This window comes from Schistocerca americana, chromosome 4 (genome assembly GCF_021461395.2).
Source record: "Schistocerca americana isolate TAMUIC-IGC-003095 chromosome 4, iqSchAmer2.1, whole genome shotgun sequence".
Classification (NCBI taxonomy): domain Eukaryota; kingdom Metazoa; phylum Arthropoda; class Insecta; order Orthoptera; family Acrididae; genus Schistocerca; species Schistocerca americana.
Genome location: NC_060122.1, coordinates 786,852,498 through 786,871,110, shown reverse-complemented (window position 1 = coordinate 786,871,110; position 18,613 = coordinate 786,852,498).

Genomic DNA, 18,613 nt, shown 5'->3' with positions numbered 1-18,613 from the left:
CTCTGAATGAAATTACCCGAAACCTTTGACAACGTGTCTGGCGGAATGGCTTCACATGCAGATGAGATGTACTGCTTCAGCTGTTCAATTGTTTCTGGCTTCTGGCGGTACACCTGGTCTTTCAAGTGTCCCCACAGAAAGAAGTCACAGGGGTCCATGTCTGGCGAATAGGGAGGCCAATCCACGCCGCCTCCTGTATGTTTCGGATAGCCCAAAGCAATCACACGATCATCGAAATATTCATTCAGGAAATTAAAGACGTCGGCCGTGCGATGTGGCCGGGCACCATCTTGCATAAACCACGAGGTGTTCGCAGTGTCGTCTAAGGCAGTTAGTACCGCCACAAATTCACGAAGAATGTCCAGATAGCGTGATACAGTAATCGTTTCGGATCTGAAATATGGGCCAATGATTCCTTTGGAGGAAATGGCGGCCCAGACCAGTACTTTTTGAGGATGCAGGGACGATGGGACTGCAACATGGGGCTTTTTGGTTCCCCATATGCGCCAGTTCTGTTTATTGACGAAGGCGTCCAGGTAAAAATAAGCTTCGTCAGTAAACCAAATGCTGCCCACATGCATATCGTCGTCATCAATCCTGTGCACTATATCGTTAGCGAATGTCTCTCGTGCAGCAATGGTAGCGGCGCTGAGGGGTTGCCGCGTTTGAATTTTGTATGGATAGAGGTGTAAACTCTGGCGCATGAGACGATACGTGGACGTTGGCGTCATTTGGACCGCAGCTGCAACACGGCGAACGGAAACCCGAGGCCGCTGTCGGATCACCTGCTGCACTAGCTGCGCGTTGCCCTCTGTGATTGTCGTACGCGGTCGCCCTACCTTTCCAGCACGTTCATCCGTCACGTTCCCAGTCCTTTGAAATTTTTCAAACAGATCCTTTATTGTATCGCTTTTCGGTCCTTTGGTTACATTAAACCTCCGTTGAAAACTTCGTCTTGTTGCAACAACACTGTGTTCTAGGCGGTGGAATTCCAACACCAGAAAAATCCTCTGTGCTAAGGAATAAACCATGTTGTCTACAGCACACTTGCACGTTGTGAACAGCACACGCTTACAGCAGAAAGACGACGTACAGAATGGCGCACCCACAGACTTCTATATCTTTCACATCACTTGCAGCGCCATCTGTTGTTGAAAATTGTAACTACTGTAATTTCGAAAGTTTGTCCACTTGAAAATGTACTGTTGTCCCAAGCATATTGCAACAAACGGTGTATTTCTATCGCTGCTCGTTTAGTTTTTATTGCCGTTTCAAATATACCGGTCATTTTTGAAACATCCTGTATATATATATATATATATATATATATATATATATATATATATATATATATATATATATATATACTTTCAGCCAACGGACGTTCAGATCGCTGTTGCTAGGCTGATATTACGTCACGTTTCCGGACATTGTGACGGAAGTTTGTCTCGGAACACTGTCTCAGATTATAAGATCCTACTCCCGAATAGTCGGATCTTGTCACTACTAAAGTTCAAATGGCTCTGAGCACTATGCGACTTAACTTCTGAGGTCATCAGTCGCCTAGAACTTAGAACTAATTAAACCTAACTAACCTAAGGACATCACACACATCCATGCCCGAGGCAGGATTCGAAGCTGCGACCGTAGCGGTCGCTCGGCTCCAGACTGTAGCGCCTAGAACCGCACGGCCACTCCGGCAGGCTGTCCCTACTAAGGTTGCACAACATTGCCTCCTATGATTTCATCATTAATGCTCTTGGTGACGCTTAATTGTTAAATGTACATGTAGTCTGGCTGCTACTGAGCATTCCCGATGCCATAAATGTGCGTAATACTTGGCTTAAACACGTGAAGGGAATGCATATATGCGTTACAATTGGCTCTCACCCGGCCTGCATTTATTGTGAAAGTGCAAAGTCCCAAGCGGCTGGAAAAATACGCAGGTGACTCCTGTATACAGGGTGTTACAAAAAGTGTAAGTAGGCTGTTTATGTTTTCTTATTGGCAACGTTACGTAGCGCTCTGTATGAAAATCACTGGCTGTGCTGTGTGCAGTCTGTGACTAGTTTGCATTGTTGTCTGCCATTGTAGTGCTGGGCAGCTGGATGTTAACAGCGCGTAGCGTTGCGCAGTTGGAGGTGAGCCGCCAGCAGTGGTGGATGTGGGGAGAGAAATGGCGGAGTTTTGAAATTTGTAAGGAGGAGGAGGAGATTAGTCTTTAACGTCCCGTCGACAACGAGGTCATTAGAGACGGAGCGCAAGCTCGGGTGAGGGAAGGATGGGGAAGGAAATCGGCCGTGCCCTTTCAAAGGAACCATCCCGGCATTTGCCTGAAGCGATTTAGGGAAATCACGGAAAACCTAAATCAGGATGGCCGGAGACGGGATTGAACCGTCGTCCTCCCGAATGCGAGTCCAGTGTGCTAACCACTGCGCCACCTCGCTCGGTAAATTTGTAAGACTGGATGTCACGAACTGCTATGTATATTATGAGTTTTCAACACTATTAAGGTAGACACATTGTTCTCTATTAAAATCTTTCATTTGCTAACTATTCCTATCAGTAGTTAGTGCCTTCCGTAGTTTGAATCTTTTATTTAGCTGGCAGTAGTGGCGCTCGCTGGATTGCAGTAGTTCGAGTAACAAAGATTTTTGTGAGGTAAGTGATTCAAACTTTCAGGAAACATTCCTCACACACAAATAAAGAAAATATATTACGTGGACATGTGTCCGGAAACGCTTAATTTCCATGTTAGAGCTCATTTTAGTTTCGTCAGTATGTACTGTACTTCCTCGATTCACCGCCAGTTGGCCCAATTCAAGGAAGGTAATGTTGACTTCGGTGCTTGTGTTGACATGCAACTAATTTGAAAGCTCTTGTCTGCGCAACCCCGGTACCAAATGTAGAGACTCTTCGTGCTCGTATTGTGGACGGCTGTGATACAATACGCTATTCTCCAGGGCTGCATCAGCGCATCAGGGATTCCATGCAACGGAGGGTGGATGCATGTATCCTCGCTAACGGAGGACATTTTGAACATTTCCTGTAACAAAGTGTTTGAAGTCACGCTGGTACGTTCTGTTGCTGTGTGTTTCCTATTCATGATTAATGTGATTTGAAGAGAAGCAATAAAATGAGCTCTTACATGGAATGTAAGCGCTTCCGGACACATGTCCACATAACATATTTTCTTTCTTTGTGTGTGAGGAATGTTTCCTGAAAGTTTGGTCGTACCTTTTTATAACACCCTGTATAATAAGGGTAAAATAACGGACCCGCAATATTACAGACCAATATCACTAACTTCGGTATGCAGCAGAATATAATAGTTTTTCTTGAGACTGACAAGCTTATGTCCACGAATTAACATCGTTTCAGCAATCAACGCTCGTGCGTAACTCAGCTTGCCCTTTTCTCACATGATACACTGCGAACTATAGAAGAAGGGCGACAGGCAGTTCCCATATTTCTATATTTCCGGAAATCATTTCATACAGAGTCCCATTCCAGGCTGTTACCGGAGGGAACGGGCATATGGAATAAGTTCACACATACGTGAGTGGCTAGAAGACTACTTAAGTAATAGAACCCGCTATCTTCTCCTCGACGGCGAGTTTTTATCAGAGACCATGGTATCGTCAGGAATGTCACAGGGAAGTGTGATACGACCGCTGTTGTTCTCTGCATACATAAATGATTTGGCGGACCGATTGGGCATCATTCTGCGGTTGTTTGCTGATGATGCTGCAGTGTACGGTAAGGGATCGGAGTTGAGTGACTGTAGGAAGGTACAAGATGACTTAGACAAAATTCCTTGTTGGTACGATGAATGGCAGCTAGCTCTAAATGTGGGAAAATGTAAGATAATGCGGATGAGCAGGAAAAACAGTCCTATAATGTTCGGATACAGCATTAATAGGTACTGCTTGATATAGTACCTGGGTGTAACGTTCCAAAGCGTTATGAAATTGAACGAGCATGTGGAACTTGTGGTAGGGAAGGCAAATGGTTGACTTCGGTCTATTGGAGGAATTTCAGGTAGGTGTGCTTCATCTGTAAAGGAGACCACATTTGGACACTGGTGCGGCCTTTTCTTGAATGGTGTTCGAGTTTTTGGGATCCGACCAAGTCGGGTTGAAGGTGGACCTCGAAGCGGTTCAGAGGCGGACTGCTACTGTCGATTTGTTAGTGGCAGGTTCGAACAACACGTAAATCTTATCGAGATGCTTCGGGAACTCAAGTGGGAATCACTGAAGGAAAGCTGATGTTCTTTTCGAAGAACACTATCAAGAGAATTTAGAGAACCGGTACTGAAGCTGACTCCCGAACGATTCTACTGCCGCCAACATACATTGAGCGCAAGGACCACGAAGGTAAGATACGAGAAATTAGGGCTCATACGGAAGCAAATAGACAGTCGTTTTTCCTTCACTCCATTTGCTTGTCAAAGAGGAAAGGAAATTACTAGTAGGAAATGACTAGCCGCAGACATTACGGTGGCTTGTGGAGTACCTATGTAGATGTAAATGTAGCACAGCACGATTTTCAACACGGAATGTAGAATACACTATCAAATACAGCCATTTTTCTTCTTGCATATTGTTTTGTGCTCATCAAGTGCAGCAACTCAATTCGGTTTGGTTCACAACGTCGGTCCATCCACGTAACCGCTGTATTTACGTTATCCAGAATTTCATGTGCACTGGAAACATTATCTATACTTTTTTCTTCAGCTTCACTATTGTCATCCTCGACTGCTTCACTACCCTTACTTTGAACAGCAGCAGTAATGTCCCTCTCGTCTCTGATTACCGAAATCGGTTCTTCGTTATCGGCGCTCATCAAACGATCCAAGTCCTCAAGATCAGTACTGTAATGTAGAACATCACATATAGACTGCATGTCACTACTGTTGAAATCTGTGTCATTACAGTGTTCATCTGTTCCATTTTCATCAACGAACACTTGTTTCAGAAATTCATAACCGTGGTCGCACCGATGCTTTCCATCGCCAGGCCTACTGAATAAGCTACACTCCTAAGATTTACAGATTTCAAGAACATTGCCATTTCCTCTCATGAACTTAACACTTAAGTGAGAAGCTCACGGCGATAATGAACCTTAAATGCTCGGATAATGCCCTGATCCAGCGGCTGAACTAATGTCGTCGTATTTTTCGGCAAAATTTCAGTTTTTAATTTTCCCATCTTGTGCTTGCAACACTCTAGCAAGTGGATGAGCTGGACAATGATCAAGTGTTTGCAGAGTTTCTTCTTTCAGCTTAAGTGATTGTTGTTCTTTCTCACCGATGGAGCAAACTGTTCTTGAAACCAGTAAGTGAAAAAGTCAAATGTCGTCCAAGCTTTCTTTGACTGCCTGTAAGTGGATTGTAATGATCACATGTTTACATGCTTGAAACATCTCGGGCTTTCGCTTTTACCTATACAAACTGGTTTCAGTTTATGGCCGCCATATTTATTTGTAGCAAAGCGAAGGGTTATTGTTTCTTTATTCATTTTAAACCCGTCTCACTTATCGATTCTTTTTTGCATCTAGAGTTCTGGTTAGAAGCAAAAGATTTTAAAGCGCCGTTTCATCACAATTATACACTTGATGAGCACTCAAGAAAGATAAGTTTTCATGTATCATTACTTTGTGTAGATTTTCAGGAAACGGTGAAGCAGATGCACTATCGCAAGACCTTGCTTTTCCTTCAGTGGTCGTTTTATGAATTCCATAGCAACATTTCCATCTTGAAAACCACCCGTCACATTTGTCACCATATACAGGGTGAGTCACCTAACGTTACCGCTGGACATATTTCGTAAACCACATCAAATACTGACGAACCGATTCCACAGACTGAACGTGAGGAGAGGGGCTAGTGTAATTGTTTAATACAAACCATACAAAAATGCACGTATGTATGTTTTTTAACACAAACCTACGTTTGAAACTTCCTGGCATTCTGGAAACCTACGTTTGTTTAAATGGATCCACGTTAGTTTTGTTAGCACATCTGAACATATAAACAAATACGTAATCAGTGCCGTTTGTTGCATTGTAAAATGTTAATTACATCCGGAGATATTGTAACCTAAAGTTGACGCTTGAGTGCCGGCCGAAGTGGCCGTGCGGTTAAAGGCGCTGCAGCCTGGAACCGCAAGACCGTTACAGTCGCAGGTTCGAATCCTGCCTCGGGCATGGATGTTTGTGATGTCCTTAGGTTAGTTAGGTTTAACTAGTTCTAAGTTCTAGGGGACTAATGACCTCAGCAGTTGAGTCCCATAGTGCTCAGAGCCATTTGAATCACTGACGCTTGAAACCCCCGACGTTGTGTGTTGTAACAAACACGGGCCACGGTCGGCGAGCAGCATCTGCAGGGACATGTTTACGATGACGACCGTGTTTACGAGTGTGGCTGTAGTGCCCTGTGTGGTTTGGTCTAGCTGTCGCAGTGTCCGCATGTAGCGCTTGCTGCTATTGTTATTCTGCATTCGTCTCCGCACGCAGACCAACTGTAGTACACCATGTTACCAGACGTCTGTGATAGTGTAGTGTTGTAGGAACTGTGACCATGGTGTATTCGAACTCTGAAAAGGCGGAGATGATACTCATCTATGGCGAGTGTCGACGAAATGCAGCTGAAGCCTTCAAGGTGTATGCAGAACGGTACCCGGACAGAGAGCATCCAACGTGCCGCACATTGCAAAACATCTACCGCCAACTGTATGCAACAGGTATGGTCGTAGCACGCAAACGGGTCCGTAACAGGCCCGTCACAGGAAAAGCGGGTGCAGTTGGTGTGTTAGCTGCTGTTGCCATGAGCCCACACATGAGTACACGGGACATTGCGAGAGCCGATGGACTGAGTCAAAGTAGTGTCATGCGCATACAGCATCGTCACCGCTTTCACCCGTTTCATGTGTCACTACATCAGCAATTACATGGTGATGACTTTAATCATCGAGTGCAATTCTGTCAATGGGCATTAACAGAGAATACGTTGCAGTTCCACCTGTTTACCGATGAAGCGGGTTTCACAAACCACGGGGCAGTGAATCTACGGAATATGCATTACTGGTCCGTGGACAATCCTCGCTGGCTCAGACAGGTAGAGCGACAGCGACCGTGGACTGTAAATGTATGGTGCGGAATCATTGGCGACCACCTCATTGGTCCTCACTTCATTGCAGGGGCGCAAACAGCTGCAACATACATCGCGTTTCTACAGAATGATCTGCCAACGTTGCTAGAAAATGTCCCACTGGAAACGCGTCGACGTATGTGGTATCAGCATGATGGTGCACCTGCACATTCCGTAATTAACACTAGGCTGACTTTTGACAGGATGTTCGACGGGCGTTTCATAGGACGTGGAGGACGCATAAATTGGCCAGCCCGTTCTTCTGATCTTACACCTCTGGACTTCTTTCTGTGGGGTACGTTAAAGGAAAATGTGTACCGTGATGTGCATACAACCCAAGAGGATATGAAACAACGTATTGTGGCAGCCTGCGGCGACATTACACCAGATGTACTGCGGCGTGTACGACATTCATTACACCAGAGATTGCAATTGTGTGCAGCAAATGATGGCCACCACATTGAACATCTATTGGCCTGACATGTCGGGACACACTCTATTCCACTCCGTAATTGAAAACGGAAACCACGTGTGTACGTGTACCTCACCCCTCATGGTAATGTACATGTGCGTCAGTGAAAAAGACCAATAAAAAGGTGTTAGCATGTGGACGTAATGTGCTGTTCCAGTCTCTTCTGTACCTAAGGTCCATCACCGATCCCTTTGGATCCCTACGTAATTCGGTGCTCTCCGATACACACGATCGAACAGCGGAGGAGTGGTACTCAAGCGTCAACTTTAGGTTACAATATCTCCGGATGTAATTAACATTTTACAATGCAACAAACGGCACTGATTACGTATTTGTTTGTATGTTCAGATGTGCTAACAAAACTAACGGGGTTCCATTTAAAAATACGTAGGTTTGTGTTAAAAAACATACTTCCGTGCATTTTTTGATGGTTTGTAGTAACCAATTACACTAGCCCCTCTCCTCACGTTCGGTCCGTGGAATCGGTTCGTCAGTATTTGACGTGGTTTACGAAAAATATCCAGCGGTAATGTTAGGTGACTCACACTGTATAACACCAGTTTGGGTGTTAATAGTTGGCCCGGAAAGTAGAATACCTTCACTTCTGGTTATTAAAAACCACCTATAAAATCATTAGTCAAGTTCACTGGCTTTTTCTAGTTCAGTCCTTTTTCTATTTATTTCCACATCACATTCAACTGCGTCCACAAAGCTTCTAAGTTTATTCTCTTCTTTCACCCATCCCCTGTTTGTTTCATCAGGTATACCTCACTCGCGAGATTAAATTGCTTTAGTTTCACCATTCTTTACACAATAAATAATGTTTAGTTTATCAGTCACAGAATACGTTTTCCGTTTCTGTGCTGTAGTAACAAGCATGTTGAAACACAGACAATGAATGAATGATTTATGATCCACGTGATGGTTGTGGTAGTTTCTTTCGTTGCCAAGCACTGTTGCATAGTTATTGCATTGACTACATCACAATGTTAACCATGAGATACACTATGTGATCAAAAGTATCCGGACACCTGGCTCAAAGTGACTTACATGTTCGTGGCGCCCTCCGTCGGTAATGCTGTAATTCAGCATGGTGATGGCCCACCCTTAGCCTTGATGACAGCTTCCACTCTCGCAGGTATACGTTCAGTCAGCTGCTGGAAGGTTTCGTAGGGAATGGTCGCCCATTCTTCACAGAGCCCTGCACTGAGGAGAGGTATCGATGTCGGGCGGTGAGATCTGGCACGAAATCGGAATTCCAAAATATCCGAGAGGTGTTTTTTAAGATTCAGGTCAGGACTCTGTGCAGTCCAGTCCATTACAGGGATGTTATTGTCGTGGAACCACTCCGCCACAGGCCATGCGTTATGAAAAAATTCTCGATCATGTTGGAAGTTGCAATCGCCATCCCCGTATTGCTCTTCAACAACAGGAAGCAAGTTGGTGCTTAAAACATCAATGTAGGTCTGTGCTGTGATAGTCCCACGCACAAAAACAGGGGGTGCAAGGTCCCTCAATGAACAACACGACCACACCATGACACCACCGCCTCCGAATTTTACTGTTGGCACTACACACGCTGACAGATGATGTTCACCGGGCATTCGCCATACCCACATGCTGCCATGGGATCGCCACATTGTGTGCCGTGATTCGTCACTCCACACATCGTTTTTACACTGTTGAATCGTGCAATGTTTACCCTCCTTACACGAAGCGAGATGTCGTTTGGCATTTACCGGCGTGATGTGTGGCTTATGAGCAGCCGCTCGACCATGAAATCCAAGTTTTCTCACCCCCCGCCTAATTTTAATAGTATTTGCAGTGGAGCCGCGCGGAGTGGCCGCGCGCTTAGAGGCGCAACGTCACGGACTGCGCAGCCCCTCCCGCATTGATGTGTGTGTTGTTCGTAGCGTGGGTTAGATTAAGTAGTGTGTAAGACTAGGGAGCGATGACCTCAGCAGTTTGGTCCCATATGAATTCACACACACTCACACACACACACTTGCAGTGAACACTGATGCAGTTCGGAATTCCTGTGTGATGGTCTGGATAGATGTCTGCCTATTACACATTCGACTCTATTCAACTGTCGGCGGTCCCTGTCAGTCAACAGACGAAGACGGCCTGTACGCTTTTGTGCTATACGTGTCCCTTCATGTTTCCACTTCACTATCACATCGGAAACAGTGGACCCAGGGATGTTTAGGAGTGTGGAAATATCGCGTACAGACGTATGACACAAGTGACACGCAATCAGCTGACCACTTTAGAAGTCCGTGAGTTCCGCGGAGCGCCCCATTCTGCCCTCTCACGATGTCTAGTGACTACTGAGGTCGCTGATATGGAGTACCTGGCAGTAGGTGGCAGCACAATGCACATAATATGAAGAACGTGTGTTTCTGGGGGTGTCCGGGTACTTTTGATCACATAGTGTACGTATTCAAAGCTTCTGCACAAAAAAATGGCTCTGAGCACTATGGGACTTAACTTCTGAGGTCATCAGTCCCCTAGAACATAGAACTACTTAAATCTAACTAATCTAAGGACATCACACACATCCATGCCCGAGGCAGGATTCGAACCTGCGACCGTAGCGGTCTCGCGGTTCCAGACTGCAGCGCCTTTAACCGCACGGCCACTTCGGCCGGCGCACAAAGTTTACATGCAGACTATCATAAGATATTCTCAAGTTTATAAAATATGATGAGAGTACAAGAATCATTCGTAAACGGTATTTTGTTTTGGGGTACATACCTTATACTACGTTATATCGAAATCCGCGGTATGTCGGGCTTCTGCTATACTAAGAACGCGTTCCGGCTTTGTACGGGTCGGCGCACTTCTGCCCCAATGTGGACAGCCCGACCGCAACCAGCTAACAATGCGAGCCGTGCATCAAAGGCTCCGCGCCTCCACGGCCACTCGCTTGTCAACGCGGCGGTTGCGACAGGTCGCCGCCAAAACTTTCAGGAAACATTCCTCACACACAAAGAAAGAAAATATGGTATGTGGACATGTGTCCGGAAACGCTTACTTTCCATGTTACAGCTCATTTTATTACTTCTCTTCAAATCACATTAATCACGGAATGGACACACACAGCAACAGAACGTACCAGTGTGACTTCAAACACTTTGTTACAGGAAATGTTCAAAATGCCCTCCGTTAACGAGGATACATGCATCCACCCTCGGTCGCATGGACTCCCTGATGCGCTGATGCAGCCCTGGAGAATGGCGTATTGTATCACAGCCGTCCACAATACGAGCACGAAGAGTCTCTACATTTGGTACCGGGGTGGCGTAGACAAGAGCTTTCAAATGCCCCCATAAGTGAAAGTCAAGAGGGTTGAGGTCAGGAGAGCGTGGAGGCAATGGAATTGGTCCACCTCTACCAATCCATCGGTCACCGAACCTGTTGTTGAGAACCGTACGAACACTTCGACTGAAATGTGCAAGCGCTCCATCGTGCATGAACCACATGTTGTGTCGTACTTGTAAAGGCACATGTTCTAGCAGCACAGGTAGAGTATCCCGTATGAAATCATGATAACGTGCTCCATCGAGCGTAGGTGGAAGAACATAGGGCCCAATCAAGACATCACCAACAATGCCTCCCCAAACGTTCTCAGAAAGTCTGTGTTGATGACGTGATTGCACAATTGCGTGCGCATTCTCGTCAGCCCACACATGTTGATTGTGAAAATTTATAATTTTATCACCTTGGAATGAAGCTTCATCCGTAAAGAGAACATTTGCACTGAAATGAGGATTGACACATTGTTGGATGAACCATTCGCAGAAGTGTACCCGTGGAGGCCAATCAGCTGCTGATAGTGCCTGCACACGCTGTACATGGTACGGAAACAACTGGTTCTCCCGTAGCACCCTCCATACAGTGACGTGGTCAACGTTACCTTGTACAGCAGCAACTTCTCTGACGCTGACATTAGGGTTATCGTCAACTGCACGAAGAATTGCCTCGTCCATTGCAGGTGTCCTCGTCGTTCTATGTCTTCCCCAGTCGCGAGTCATAGGCTGGAATGTTCCGTGCTCCCTAAGACGCCGATCAATTGCTTCGAACGTCTTCCTGTCGGGACACCTTCGTTCTGGAAATCTGTCTCGATACAAACGTACCGCGCCACAGCTATTGCCCCGTGGTAATCCATATGTCAAATGGGCCTCTACCAACTCCGCATTTGTAAACATCGCACTGACTGCAAAACCACGTTCGTGATGAGCACTAACCTGTTGATGCTACGTACTGATTTGCTTGATGCTAGTACTGTAGAGCAATGAGTCGCATGTCAACACAAGCACCGAAGTCAACATTACCTTCCTTCAATTGGGCCAGCTGGCGGTGAATGGAGGAAATACAGTATATACTGAAGAAACTAAAATGAGCTCTAACATGGAAATTAAGCGTTTCCGGACACATGTCCACATAACATCTTTTCTTTATTTGTGTGTGTGAGGAATGTTTCCTAAAAGTTTGGCCGTACCTTTTTGTAACACCCTGTATATCATCCGAAACCAAACACATACAGAAACAAAAACGTTGCGAGTGTCTTTTAATTTATTACACGTATAAGACAACGTATGTGGGTATGTATAGATTTTTGTAATTAAGCACTCCGTCTTCAAGCCACGTGTGGCCTACCGGGACCAGCCGACCGCCTTGTCATCCTTGGAGGAGGATGCAGACGGAGTGGGGGGGGGGGGGCGTGGGGTCATCACACCGCTCTCCCGGTCGTAAGATGGTATTCTTGACCGAAGCCGCTACTATTCGGTCGAGTAGCTCCTCAATTGGCATCGCGAGGCTGAGTGCACCCCGAGAAATGGCAACAGCGCATGGCGGCCTCGATGGTCACCCATCCAAGTGCCGACCACGCTCGACAGCGCTTAACATCGGTGATCTCAAGGGCTGTTGCCAGATTTTTGTAATAATAATAATAATAATAATAATAATAATAATTTAGTGTGCCTCAGTGTCGTGGTGTAAGTCTTTCAACTGGACGTCACTTTGACGACTTGTGTCTCCCTACCCAGTTATCCAACTGGGAAAAGACGACATACAGCTGAAAATGAAATCCGAAGCACGTTTCGTTTCTGGCGAACCTGGACCAGTATTGAGAGACGTTTGCTAGCTTAAAACTAGAGAGAGAAGTCCGTGGTCCGACCAGGCTTAGATCCAGCGACCTTACAGTTGCCAGGCACGCACTAGACCACCAGGCCCGACCCGGATTCTGCTCTAGCTTCTCTGCTGTCTGAAGTTGCGTTGGCTGTACCGATACATGGCGAAGTCATTGTTTTCACAGAATTTAATGCATCATAATTCGGACAATTTTAGCGAAATATTTAAAACATTATATACGCAAACATTTCTCGTGTCTCTGTCTATCAGTCAAAACTTCATCAAAATCCCTGCAATAGTTTCTGACATTATCCCATACATAGACAGAAACGAGTAGGGAACTTCAATATAAACACATAGAAACTAAGGTTAAGAGCTTCCTGCTCAGTAACAAACAAAAATATTTACAGAGACAGAAATACTTTAAGATGTGCTTAATTTCAATCGACAATAGTGAATTCGACCGTGAGCTAAATAAAGTTGGCCGTCTTCCTCAGGGGCAGAGGGGTAGACAGTGCGGCCATTGCGGGTTTAAAGAATGTGAGAGCGGCGATGTTTTACTGTTTGTCTTCCGAGACTGAGAACTTACAGGCATGCGCTGCTCGTATAGACCAGCTGCTATGATACAAATTTTGACACGGATGTAACGAGGATTCGTGAATGCGCATTGTAGACATGATCAGATTTAAATATACATATTTGTAACAAGGAAACTGAGATAAAGTTTACACTGCAGTGAGTAGAAGGAAAACAGCGTTCTAAACGTTTAATAAACGTCTGTGACCGTGTCTCAAATTGCATAATACATTTAAATAGAAGTACAGTATAATTATTTTTATTAATCTATTAATCATCTGCTCACAAACACAACACAACACTTCGTCAGGCTATTACAGTGTCACAGTTCTGGGGTCGGTGATGGAGGCAGTAATGTAAAACGGAACAGTCAACACGAAATGTTTCGAATTGTGTTGCCTTATAATGATCAGTACTTGGCGGACAGCGCCGAATCTATCGCTCTCTTACTATGCCTAGTCTACCGAGAACTCATGACATGCTAATTTATTTGGGTCACTTATTAATAATAAGATCGGTAGAGACACACATATGCGGCCCAAGGTACCGCCCTAGAGTGTCAGTATTGGCTCCTGAGCGAAAACTTTTGACGACCATTAATGTAGAAGAAAGTAACACAGTGTAAATTAGCTGTAAGCTTCTGTATCGGGTTCTTCGTACGACGGTTGTTTCATCATTTTTCTCACGTTTGGTCAACACGATGGGCTGACATTGTGAAAAGCTTCACCCTTCATTGCTGCTGGCGGACTGTAGTCGAGCTCGCAGTAGCAGATTACACACGTGTGAGTCACATTAAGACTTTGCCGTCCGGCGACACCATAATGGTGTCGTGCGCGAATTAGAGGTCAACGGTCGGCGACACCGCAGTGGTGCCGTGAGCATAGCATCGCGCAGTGGCCGCTGACAGCACTTTAGTATCTGTTTCATTCTGTTTCTGTTTTGCTTAGGTAACAGTAAGTTACAAACGTCAACAAGTTTTTTGTTTTTATAAGTACTTGTGCACTTTCATCATGGCAGACCAAAGAGGCGATACGATTATTTACTATGAATGCCCGGACGTCTTGTCTGACGTTCCGGACGACTTGACCGATTGGGAAGGAGACATTGGATACCAAAAAAATGAAAGTGAAGCAGAAGTGTCGGAGGATAGTGAAATACGTCCAAGAAGAATTCGGCGAACGCTACGGTTGCCAACTGATTCGACTGAATCAGGCGAAGAAGACAGACTATGATTTACTGAGGGCCAATAGTAAATTTGATGGATCTCCGGGTCTACATCTACATCTACATCCGTACTCCGCAAGCCACGGTGTGTGGCGGAGGGTACCCTGAGTACCTCTATCGGTTCTGCCTTCTATTCCAGTCTCGTACTGTTCGTGGAAAGAGGGATTGTAGGTATGCTTCTGTGTGGGCTCTAATCTCTCTGATTTTATCCTCATGGTCTCTTCGCGAGATATACGTAGGAGGGAGCAATATACTGCTTGACACTTCGGTGAAGGTATGTTCTCGAAACTTTAACAAAAGCCCATACCGAGCTACTGAGCGTCTCTCCTGCAGAGTCTTCTACTGGAGTTTATCTATCATCTCCGTAACGCTTTCGCGATTACTAAATGATCCTGCAACGAAGCGCGCTGCTCTCCGTTGGATCTTCTCTATCTCTTCTATCAACCCTGTCTGGTACGGATCCCACACTACTGAGCAGTATTCAAGCAGTGGGCGAACAAGCGTACTGTAACCTACTTCCTTTGTTTTCGGATTGCATCTCCTTGGGATTCTTCCAATGAATCTCAGTCTGGCATCTGCTTTACCGACGATCACCTTTATATGATCATTTCATTTTAAATCACTCCTAATGCGCACTCCCAGATAATTTATGGAATTAACTGCTTCCAGTTGCTGACCTGCTATTTTGTAGCTAAATGATAAGGGATCTATCTTTCTATGTATTCGCAGCACATTACACTTGTCTACATTAAGATTCAATTGCCATTCCCTGCACCATGCGTCTTTGCGCTGCAGATCCTCCTGCACTGCAGTACAATTTTCCATTGTTACAAGCTCTCGATACACCACAGCATCATGTGCAAAAAGCCTCAGTGAACTTCCGATGTCATCCATCAGGTCATTTATGTATATTCTGAATAGCAACGGTCCTATGACACTACCCTGCAGCACACATATTTCCCGAAGATACACAGAGCGTTGTGGTTATCGTAGAATTATATATTGGGAACGATCTGTCTGAATATATTAGAAACGAAACTAACAAGTATTATAATCAAAATTGCAATAGAAGGGAACTGGATAAAAAAATGCCAAATTTGTTGACGTTATGGGACCCCAACGTAGAAAATGGTTTGGGCTTGCTATCCGTATGGGAATTGTAAAAAAAAGCAAGGATCGATGATTACTGGTGAATGAATCGGTTGACAGACACACCGATATTTCGCAAAACGATGTCCCGTAACCGATTCAGACAAATATTATCATTTTTACATTATTCCGACAACAACAATAAACCGGATAATGCCGATGGCTTTTCAAAGTGCAATTCGTAATTGATTATTTCTCCGAAAAGTTTAAAGAAACGTTTAATCTAAGTTGAGGAAGGAATGATACCGTGGCGTGGAAAGTTGAAGTTTAACGTTTAAAATCCGTCGAAAATTACGAAATATGGCATACTCATTCGGATGCTGTGTGATTCGAGTACGGGATACATTTCCTCATTCAAGATATATTCCGGCGCTATAAAACCTTTAGCAAAAACAGTAATGGTGCTATTGACACTTTCTTATCGAAAGTGGCATCACCTCTACATGGATAATTGTTATAACAGTGTAGAAGTTGCAGAGAAGTTACTTGAAAAGAAAATTCGAGTTTGTAGAACGATACGGCAAAATAGAGGATTTCCGGAAAAATTAAAGCTCGCGAAAGTCAATGTGTTTGAAGCTTGTCATCGATGGAAAGGTGCCCGCATCTCGTGGTCGTGCGGTAGCGTTCTCGCTTCCCACGCCCGGGTTCCCGGGTTCGATTCCCGGCGGGGTCAGGGATTTTCTCTGTCTCGTGATGGCTGGGTGTTGTGTGCTGTCCTTAGGTTAGTTAGGTTTAAGTAGTTCTAAGTTCTAGGGGACTTATGACCACAGCAGTTGCGTCCCATAGTGCTCAGAGCCATTTGAACCATTTTTGATGGAAAGGTGACAAGCGGCCAGCGACAAGCCGAGTAATCCGAATTAGCGCTGCCGGCGCCAAGCGAATAAATTTGTACGAGACGTGCGGACGGCAATATTTCAAAGTGACCACCGCCTGTGTTCGACGTCTACGTGCCGTAACCACTCATGGCAAGTGGCAACACTAGTGGTGCATAGGAAGTATGTTGGGAAGGGGGGGGGGCGCAGTCGTTGTAAGGCGGAAAGTGAAGGATTTATATGACATCCAAAAGGGCTTGCTCATTGGCTATCGGGTCAAGAGTGTAAGCATTTCCGAAATGGCAAGGTACGTAGACTGTCCGGTGGCCGCTGTAATTCAAGTATACCGTGCGTGGCTACATGACACAGACCACAAGTGGAGCCGACGCAACTGTCGTGCACCACGAGGCATACATGACTGAATAATGGTAATTAAAACCAACAGCTGTATTGTAATCCAACGTCGTTTATTCAAAACATGCTACCAGTTTCGACACCAAAAAGCGTCATCTTCAGGCCCAAGCGTAGCTTGCCATCAACATTTAAACCTCAATGACGAAGACCAATGGTGTCTTCAAATGGAAACAGTAAAACTTACTAAGCATGTACGCCACCATGTGCAACCAACATAGTCGAGTGCAGCTGGGTCAAACTCAACTCGATTTAATATCCTCGTAGCAGTAAAAATCCCATCAATCATCAGACGACAAGACAAGAGGAAGAGTGGTATTGTAACGGTCCGTCCTGTTACGACCCCTAACGGAGGGGTAGCGACCCATTTTTCCATTGTTGGGGTGGCGTAACTGGTCATTTATCCAGACACTGTACCGTTCGGTCAGGAGTCCGTGGACACAGGAGTCCGACGAATATGGAGATGTCAAGAGCGAGATGGACGTATTGCAGAAAAATTCTTTATCGTTGTACGAGGGTTGGAACTTTAATAGTGGCAACTATCTGTTAACAGGTCGTACAATATAGATACGTGTTTTAAAGTTTTACTAACCTTCGAAGTAGGCACCAGCATTGTGTATAACCCATTACTAGCTATGTGTAAGTCGTAGGATGCTCTTAGCAGTGCTAGTTGTGTTGACAGTTCGAGCGGCGCGGTCCATTGCGAGACGAATTGGTAGCAGTTCTGAAGCGAACGCCGTGAACTGTTTCCTTCAGTTTAGAAGTCGAGTCGAACTTACGAGGGCTTAAGTCAGGGGAGTGCAGCAGGTGGTACAGCACTTAGCAGCTCCAAAAGTCAAACAAATCAGTAACAGCTTGCACTGTACGTGCTTGAGCATTGTCCTGCAAAAAGATGGTCAGGTCCTGCGGAAAGTGTCATCACTTCGTCTCTTAACTGGTCGTAGGATGTGTTGCAAAAATGAACAGCATAGAGACAGAAGTGATGACACTTTCTGCAGGACAATGCTCAAGCACGTACAGTGCAAGCTGTTACTGATTTGTTTGACTGATGAGGCTGCTAAATGCTATACCACCTACTGCACTATCCTGAATTAAGCCCTCGTGAGTTCAACTCGATTTCTAAACTGAAGGAAACACTTCACGGCATTCGCTTCAGAACTGCTACAAATTCGTCTTGCAATAGACCGCGCCGCTCGAACTGTCAACACAACTGGCACTACTAAGAGTATCCAACGACTTCCACATCGCTGGAAACGGGTTATACACAATTCTGGTGACTACTTTAAAGGCCAGTAAAACTTTGAAACACGTATCTATATTGTACGAGCTGTAAATAAATAGTTGCCACTATTAAAGTTCCAACCCTCGTATCAAGCTGGAGCAGACATAGGAGTGCGATATCATCCTGTGGACACAGCTTGGAGTCGAGCCGCAAGTTCCGTGGATCCTGTGCCGCGGTTCTGACTGGAGGCCACATTCACACTGCAGGCATGGTGCTGTGTCGGCAACCAGCTGACGCCAGTGCAGCATTTCTGCTTGGTGGAGCGACTGCGCGTACCACAGCTGGAGGGACTTGGGGAATGTTCGCAACGTTTCATGGGCGTCGGACCCCAAGCAGCGTGGACGGCGGCTGCCCGGCTGCCAGGCGAAGGCTATCTGACCTTATACACAGGCCTTTTGAAC